Source organism: Euphorbia lathyris, chromosome 9 (genome assembly GCF_963576675.1).
Source record: "Euphorbia lathyris chromosome 9, ddEupLath1.1, whole genome shotgun sequence".
Taxonomy (NCBI): Eukaryota; Viridiplantae; Streptophyta; class Magnoliopsida; order Malpighiales; family Euphorbiaceae; genus Euphorbia; species Euphorbia lathyris.
In genome coordinates, this window is record NC_088918.1 from 49,708,491 (window position 1) to 49,717,040 (window position 8,550).

Sequence of the window (8,550 nt, forward strand, 5' to 3'; positions counted from 1 at the left end):
AGTTCTCTTGACATGTTCGTTCAGGTTTGCTTCTAATGATCGTGTCCTGATTCGTGTATCTTGATGTAGGCCATTCAAAATGCTAACACGGTATTTGACATGTGTGTCAATGACGAGAACTTGTTTTGGGACATGGAGCAAGGTTTGCGGAATGCTGTGAAGGAGCTGGAAGCGGTGAATGGAAAGTTAGCTACCGTTGGAGAGTTGTTGGAGCGCCGTGAGGGCGAGATCGCAGTGCTGACCGAGAAGCTGAAAGTGGAGACAGGAGGCTGAGTGGAGCTGTCGAAGAAGTTGGCACATGATGCTGAGGAGCTCCGTTCTTATAAGGTTCTGCTTAAGTTGGCCACCTTATGGACCCGCCGAGTGAAAGAGAAGTTCGACGAGAGAGCCAGGCAAGCAGTCGCGTTGTCTGATGAGAACGAGAGACTCAAGCGAGAACTTGAGGTGGCTCGGAAAGAGGCTAGCGAGTTGCGTGCCTTTGCGGGACAACGCGAGGAGAACCTGATCAAAATGGATCGAATGATGCTTATTGCTGCTGCTCACTCTGCTGGGTATGAGGTTCCTCCGTAGGTCATATTCTCTCTGAACGTGTACGATAAAGCTGCCCAGGCAAAAGCCGTAGAGTTTTACGGCCGTTTTAAAAAGAAATAGTTCTAAATGAAGATAGCATGCTCTGTTGTTTCTTTTGATTTCAAAGATGTAATAATGTTTTGTACGGTTGGAATCTTTGAGGATCTTTTGGCAGCTAAATTTGAACATCACTTTGCATGTTGATTTGATTTGAGGTTCTTTGATGTGTTTGTCAAGTCTTGTCTATTCTTTCTATAAATAGGTGTTGGTTCTTGTTTGTGTTCGTCGTTCATGGGCCGTTCTTGCTTCATATGTATTCTTGTGCGTTTATTTATTCATGTCTTTGTGCGATGTCGCTTCGGGATGTTGTGGATTCCGCTAAGGTGCTTGAGGTGCAGAAAGCTATCTCGGCAATGCCTCATCCTTATGTATATTGTCCGCCAAGGGATGATCCTGATCTGGACAGAAAGGTGCGATATGCCTCTCCGGTGTGGATGAATCGGGGTGTTTCGCGGAGAAGCCGAAATGGGGAGAGTGAAAATTCCGCTCCCTATACTGGATCTGTGACGGATTCGTGCGACGTGGTCATCAGCGCCTTGTCTTCTACTAAGAAGAAAGCTTGGTCGCAGGATGGGATTGGTTTTCTGAATCCCGACGAGTCGGTTGTGCCCGTGACCAATCCTCACCCTGCCTGGGTAAGGAGGCTTCTTACCGATGAGCTTGACAGAGTCATGAATCTTCCTCCCGAAATGGAAAACCGTCGTGCTAGACGCCATGCTTTGCCGACTCGTCCCCCTGGACCGACGTTTGTCGATCCTTTGAAACCTCGTAGTGTGGTTTTTCTTGAATTCTCTAGACAGGGCTTTTTGGGGCCTATTCCGGTCGATCCGGTGCATCGAGTGACGCATGTTGGGAAAGCATATCTGTATCATAGGCAGAATGGGCACAATACTGATTAGTATACTGATTGGCGGGCAGTGTAACAGGCTTTAATGGATGCTGAGGCCATTCCTAATCCTGACTGTGCCAATGTATCGGTGTAGGAGATTGGATTATTCTGTGTTTTGGCGTTGTATTTGTTATTTCCTTTCAATCTTCTCAATCTTATGTAGTCTTGTTATTTTCAATGAAAAAGCTGTAAACTCGGATTTCCTTTGTTATTACTGCGAACAAAGTCGATTGGTGACCGAATTTGAGAGATGCGATCGCTGAGGCTTTCAAGATGCTCGAGAAGCCCTAGCATAATTTTTGCGCGATTTAAGAGGCGTTTCGAGCTGATCGAGAAGCCTGGGAATAACTTTTTTTGAGTTATTCAGTGCGAGGACCGTATTAGGTAGCTCGCTATCTTGACTAATCGGTAACAACATGGGGTTGTTTGTGAATATGGATTCTTATTCATGATTCAGATTACAAGAGCTTATTGATAGTACTTCTTCAGTGTTTGGACGTTCCAGCTATTGTCGAAGATCGCTCCGTCTAAGGAGGCGATTTTGTAGGCTCCATTGTGGAGGACAGTATTGATCTTGTATGGCCCTTCCCATGATTTTCTGAGCTTGTCCTAAGCTAGCGGCAGCGGCGTCTCAGAGCACAAGGTCCCCGACTTGGAAAGTGCGGGGCCGGACCCGTCTATTGTGGTATCGAGTTATGCTTTGCTTATGGGCCGTGATATGAAGCAAGGCCTCAAGGCGCTCTTCCTCTAATCGCTCACCTGCTTCGGCGAGTTCCACGTTCTTGTCGGCTTCTTCGAAGGTGATCTGTCGAGGAGAGCGCAGGATGACCTCGGATGGTGCCATGGCTTCTGCCCCATATGTGAGGAAGAAAGGAGTGCGCCCGGTGCCGGAGTGAGGGGTTGTGCGGTATGACCATAATATTGCTGGGATATGGTCAGGCCATGCTCGACCCTGGTCGGACAGGCGCGCTTTTATTCCTCGCAGGATTGTTCAGTTGCTTACTTCAGTGAGCCCGTTGCTCTGAGGGTGCGCTACTGAGGTGTAACACCCTTTGATACCCCATTCCGTGCAGAAATCACGGAATTGGCTGCAGTCGAATTGCCTCCCGTTATCTGTGATGAAAGAGTGAGGGACTCTGAATCGGTATATGACTGTTCGCTTAAGGAAACCGATTACGTTGTCGGCGGTTATTTTGGCGATTGCTTCTGCCTCGATCCATTTGGTAAAGTGGTCGACCGCTACTACTACAAAACGCTTCTGTGCTAAGGCCATGGGAAACGGGCCGAGCAGATCAATGCCCCATACTGCAAACGGCCAAGGTGTGACAATGCCTTTGAGCGGAGCCACCGGCGCGTGATGAGTATTGGCGTGTAGTTGACACGCCTGACAACTACGAACCAAACGCATTGTGTCAGAGTCCATGGTCTGCCAATAAAGTCCCTGTAGACGGGCTTTCTTCGCAATTGTCTGAGCGCCCTGATGCGAGCTGCATATGCCCTGGTGTATTTCCTTTAGACAGTGATCCCCTTCTTCCTCGGATATAGTAAGCCATCGTGCATGGCATATCGCCAGGAACGCCGAACCACGAGGGATGCATGCGTCCGATCCTCCGGCAGTGTCCCATCCTGTAGGTACCTGACTATCGGACTCCTCCACCCGCTTGCTGCTGCGTCCGCTGTGTCGATCTGTAATGAGCACTCTGTGCGAATGGCTGGGGCAACAGCAGTTTCTATAAAGGTATGCGGATCACTGGAATGCTCGCCTACTGCGAGAGCGGCAATGGCATCAGCCTCTTCATTCTCTTCTCGTGGTACAAGCGTGAGATCAAAGGTTACTCCTTTATCCTTGAGATCCTGGAGCAGGGATTTGGCGAGGGCCAAATATTGACACATCGTCGGGTCTTTTGCTTTGTAAGTACCGCTGATGTGGCTAACGACGAGCTTGGAGTCCGAGTACACTATCAGATGTCCGCTTACCATTGTTCTGGACAATCGAAGAGCTGCGATCAGGGCCTCATATTCAGCTTGATTGTTCGTGGTTGGGAAGTCGATCCGTATGGCGTACCGTAGCTGGAGATTATTAGGTCCCTGAATGGCAATGCCTGCGCCTGCCCGCCCTGGGCCGCAGGACCCGTCCACACTCATGGTCCACATGTCGCTGTTGCAAGCTTTTGTCGGCGTGAGGTTGCTGGTTGAGGATCGAGTAAATTCTACAATGAAATCGGACAGCACTTGAGCTTTGATCGCTGTGCGAGGTTCAAAATGTATGTCGAACTGGGATAGTCAAACCGACCAGTTGGTGATCCGACCGGAGACTTCTGGTTTCTGGACTGCCTTCTTGAGAGGGTAATTGGTCCTAACCACAACCATATGTGCTTGGAAATATGGTCTGAGACGCTCGGATACCTGTGTTATGGCGAACAGAGCCTTTTCAACTTCAGAGTACCGGATTTCAGCACCTTTCAGGACCTTGCTCAAAAAGTAAATTGGGTAGAGTTCCGTCTCCTCCTCTTGAGTTAAGACGACTGCCACCGCTTCATCGGCGATGGTGAAGTATAGTTGAATGTCCCGTCCTGGCTTTGGTACCGACAGTAGCGGGGGCGTGGCGAGGAAAGTTTTAATGGCTTGGAATGCCGCCTGGCAGTCCGTAGACCATTTGAAGGGATGCTCCTTCTTGATCGCTCTGTAAAAAGGTAAGCACCGCTGTGCCGAGCAGGAAATGAATCGGCCCAAGGCGATAATCCTTCCGTTGAGCCTCTGAACGCCCTGTAAATTACGCGGTGCATCCATCCCTAAGATTGCCTCAATCTTCGCGGGATTAGGCTCAATACCTTTCTCTGAAACTACGCAACCGAGGAACTTGCCACTGCGAATACCGAAGAAACATTTCTCCGGGTTCAGCTTGAGGTTGTAATCCCTGAAAATTTTTAACAACTCTGCCAAGTCACGCGGGTGGTCATGTTCGACAGTGCTTAGGACGACCATGTCGTCGATGTATACTTGTACCGTTTTGCCGATGAGGTGAGCAAACATCTTATCTATCAGTTGCTGGTATGTAGCTCCCGCATTCTTCAAACCGAAGGGCATTACGTTGTAGCAATAAGTGCCTTCATGCGTAATGAAGGAGGTTTTCTCGGCATCAGCTGGGTCCAGAGCGATTTGCTGAAAACTAGCAATGACATCAAACTGGGATAAGATTTTGTGACCAGCTGTCTGGTCGAGAAGCTGATCTATGTTAGGCAGCGGGTAGGAATCCTTGGGGCACGCTTTATTAACATTCGTAAAATCTACACATATGCGGTACTTTTCGCTGGCTTTCTTTACAAGTACAACGTTAGAAAGCCAATCCGGATAGTGGACCTCGCGAATAAATTTTACAGCTAGTAGCTTCTCGATCTCTGCCTTGACTGCAGCTTGCTTGTCCTTCGCTTGCACCCTCTTCTTCTGCTTCAGCGGTTCGATGGAGGGGTCGATGTTCAATCTGTGAGTTGCCTGTTCAGGTGAGACTCCTGTAATGTCTTCGGTGCACCAGGCGAATACGTCTGAATGCTCTGTTAGTACATCCTTTATCTCGCTGGCCAGAGGAGGCGGGAGCTTGGTCCCAATCTTCAGTGTCTTATTCTCCCCGATGGTACAGTCGCTGACCGGCTCAATTGGTGTGGGATTGTACCCCCTCATATCCATCAGACCGTCCTCCAGGTAAAGCGTTGTCCGAGGCTGAGTCGCCTCCCATTGCAATTTTTTGGCCAGGATGCGATCTCCTTGGATGGTGATCTCGTCGTGTTGAAGCGGCAAAGTCAATCATAAGTCGGCGATATCAATTGTAGCTTTTAGGCTAGCCAGTAGAGGCCTCCTGATAATGGCGTTGTAGGCCAAGGGGATATCGACCACCACCCACTCTGCGGTGTCTTCTACTTCTTTGTTGCTTTCGGCAAAGATTGTTGACAGAGAGATGACTCCCTTTACGGGGACTTCAATTTCTGAAAGGCCAACTAGGGGAAAAGTTCCGGCTCGGAGGGCCGTGTGAGTGTTTTTCATTGCGCGGAGCGCTCTCCAGGTGAGCAAGTTCACCGAGCTTCCTGTGTCCACCAACACTCGATGCGTTTTAAAGCCGGCGATGTTGATGGTGACAACGAGGGCCTCCGAATGGCTGGTCTGGAGTGGTGGCTGCAACGTCAGGGTCTGATCAATTGCTTTTCTTTTTCGGGAGCTCTCCGGACGTGGGCAGAGTGTCGGTGCTCCCTCCCTTATGATGTGGATTTCCCCGTGGTACCTTGGTCGCTTCGGTTCGTCTGCTCGGCCGGTGTCCCGTTGCTTCGGGCTCTGATCCCTCTGTCTAACTGCCTTCGGTGGCGCACCTTGCTCCGTGATCCGCTCGATTTCTTTCTGCAGCTGGTAGCAGTTCTCCGTGGAGTTCCCGGAGGATTTGTGATACTTGTAGTACTCCTTCTCGACACGTGTTTTTCCTTTGTCTGCCGACGGATTCAGGTGTGTGAATCAGCGAGGCTGGCTTTGAGCAGCATAATGCACTTCCTTTCCGCGGTTTCGGTCCCCCCTGCGCTCAAGGTTTGCTCGCTCAGCCCGAGCTGGAAAAGGCATCGGGGCCTCCTTGCGTGCCCGGCCCTCGTCTCGTGCCTCTGCGATTGGCTTGCTCTTTTCCTGTTTGTGTGAGTCTCCTCTAGCCTTGTCCCTTTCCGATTCCTCGTAACCTGCTGGCCGGTCGCAGTCATCATACCGGACGAAGGTCTGTGCCATGGTCATTAGCTCTTCGAAGGATCGCGGCATCTTTCTGAAGCACTTCTGCTTCAGGGGCTCACACGAGGTCCCTTTTGCTAGGGCATCATGAGCCACTTCGAGGTTGAGGCCTTTGACTTGAGAAGCCATATGGTGGAACCTAGAAAGAAAGTTGTGCAGTGGCTCGGTTACTCACTGCTTGAGCCCATTGAGGTCCGAGCTGATCTTCCTTACTTTTGCTGCCGCGGCGAAACGGGAGAGGAAAATGTCTTTTAGGAGATCGAATGAGTCAATCGACTCAGGAGCCAGTCCTCGATACCACTCTTGGGCACTAGATGAGAGAGTGGTGGGAAAGACTTTGCACATGATGTCCTCGTCTTTTGAATATAAGTTGATGGTGCTCATGAAAGATGCCACGTGGTCGTTTGGGTCTTCGGTTCCCGAATATGGTGATAGGCGAGGAGCCTTCCAGTCTCGTGGGAACCTTGTCTCAATGATCCTTTGCACCAGCGGTGTCTTACTGGATGTGATGCTTCCTCCCATGACGCCTCTGAGGGCTCTCTTGTCTAGAAAGCGCTGGATCTTTAGTTCCAACATGTCTTCGCTATTTGCGGCCGCCGTCTCCTCGCGTCGCGCTCCTCCTTCTCCGGCCGTGGCTGCACCGGCTCCTCTCCTTGCGGGTACCCCGGGTCCCAAGGACTCCCCCGGGGGCGCGCCTTCTCTTTGTATTTCCGCTGCTTCTTTGAGGTACTGCCAGATTTTGGCGTTTTCCTCCTGCAAGCTTCTCTGTTGGTCTATGATCTTCATCTGAGCCGCCGTATGAATAGCTTGAGTGGTCTGAAAGCCTTATATCGCACTGAGGAGCTGCGTGGTATTGTAAGTCTCTTCTTCTTCCGGGCTCACCTCTTCCATCAATGGTCCCAGGTTTCTAGGGGAAATTGGAATGGTCGGTCCGGAACGCTCGATGTTGTCATGGAGCTAGTTGCTCCCACTTACGGCGCTTGTGTTGGAGCGGACTCAGTTGGCGTTTGCATCTTGCTGGAGGCTCCGAAGTCACTTGTACTCCACGCTCACCGCACCAAATAATTAGGATACGCGGAACAGTGATCCGAGATCTCTTCGGGAAAGGTGCTCGTGTTCTCCTAGGGTCGTCTCTGTGTTGGGAGTGGTCCACTGGGTACACTCCGACGATCAAGACAGTTAGTCGCTCAAGAGAATTATATATTTGTTGGAAATGAGTTAGGAAATATGTTACCTGATCCCCCTTATCTTGGTAGTCTCCTTCCTATTTATAGCAAGTCCCCTTGGTCCATTGAGGTCTCTTGCCCCTTTAGTCCTGGGCCTGTGGGCCAGCTGGGCCCAAGGCTGATATTCCGAATCAAATTGTAATCTTAACTATAACCAAAATTAGAATTAGAAACCTTTTAAACCATTAATGATTTCTTATAAAGCTCGAGAAAACGAATTTAATCAAAACAATAATTTTTCATCAAATTATCAAACGTTCTCTGTGGGATCGATATCTGTTTATTACTACAAGCGAAATCGTACACTTGTGGAATTCGCCCAACACCTAGCGATAGAGTCATTTACTACTACGAATGGTAAAATGAAATGAATCTACGAAAATCCCTCAATAATCGAGAGGAAAAAAGGTAAAAGGCATATATTCAAATGGAAGCCTACAACCAGCGGATGCCCGCATATCACGACAAGCGGGTCAAGCAGGTTGCCTTAAATGACAAAGATATAAATCCTAGGGAGAGCTGAGAAAATGCAATCAACTAATGGAAAAGGAAAGTTGGACGTCACTTAATTGAGTCCTTATCAGATCTCCAAAAAGATTAGACCCACAACATTCAAAATAGCGGATAAAAAATGGAAAAAATTACCCCGAATCTAGAATACTTATAATCTCTGCAAATATTACCAAAAGAAATTTGTACACAACGAATATTGTGTACTCTTTTTCCTTACTCAAATTGGCACAATATGCAGACAATAATCATTTAAATATACTTCGATTACAACATTAATACAAGTTCAATTTTTTTATTCCAAGTTTGATTCGAAGTTCAGATAAATTTGGAAATAAAACATAAATATTTTCCACCCTTTCTAAAGGGGTGATACATATAAGCCTATAGTGGCGAATGGAATATAAAGTTTTTTTCAAAATAAACAAAGTAAAGATACTTTGAATCATTTGCTTAAACATATAAGGCGTATGCAAAGAGCAACGAATGTGGATATAGGATTGAACGCACAAGAGGATTCGAGAGGATTTGGAAATATCA